Here is a 281-nt window from a genome sequence, read left to right as displayed (position 1 = left end):
GATTCTTTTTATTTTGGGTAAAAAAAATAAAAATAAAATAAAAAAAACATTTGATAGCATCGTTGTAAGAATTGGATCGGACCGGTCGGTTCGACTGAAAAACCGGTAAACCGGACCTGTAATCAGTTCGGTTGAGTGATGTAACTGGATAAAGAAGAGAGTCGTTTTCGAATCGGATTGAACCGGCCGATTTTGATGAAAACCGAAAAACCGGCGGTTTCTGGTTAACCGACCAGTTCGAAAATGTTTTTTTTTATTTCTTTTCCAAAACGACGTCGTTT

Source organism: Arachis ipaensis, chromosome B09 (assembly GCF_000816755.2).
Source record: "Arachis ipaensis cultivar K30076 chromosome B09, Araip1.1, whole genome shotgun sequence".
In the NCBI taxonomy this organism is placed as follows: Eukaryota; Viridiplantae; Streptophyta; class Magnoliopsida; order Fabales; family Fabaceae; genus Arachis; species Arachis ipaensis.
This window is presented reverse-complemented; position numbering follows the sequence as displayed.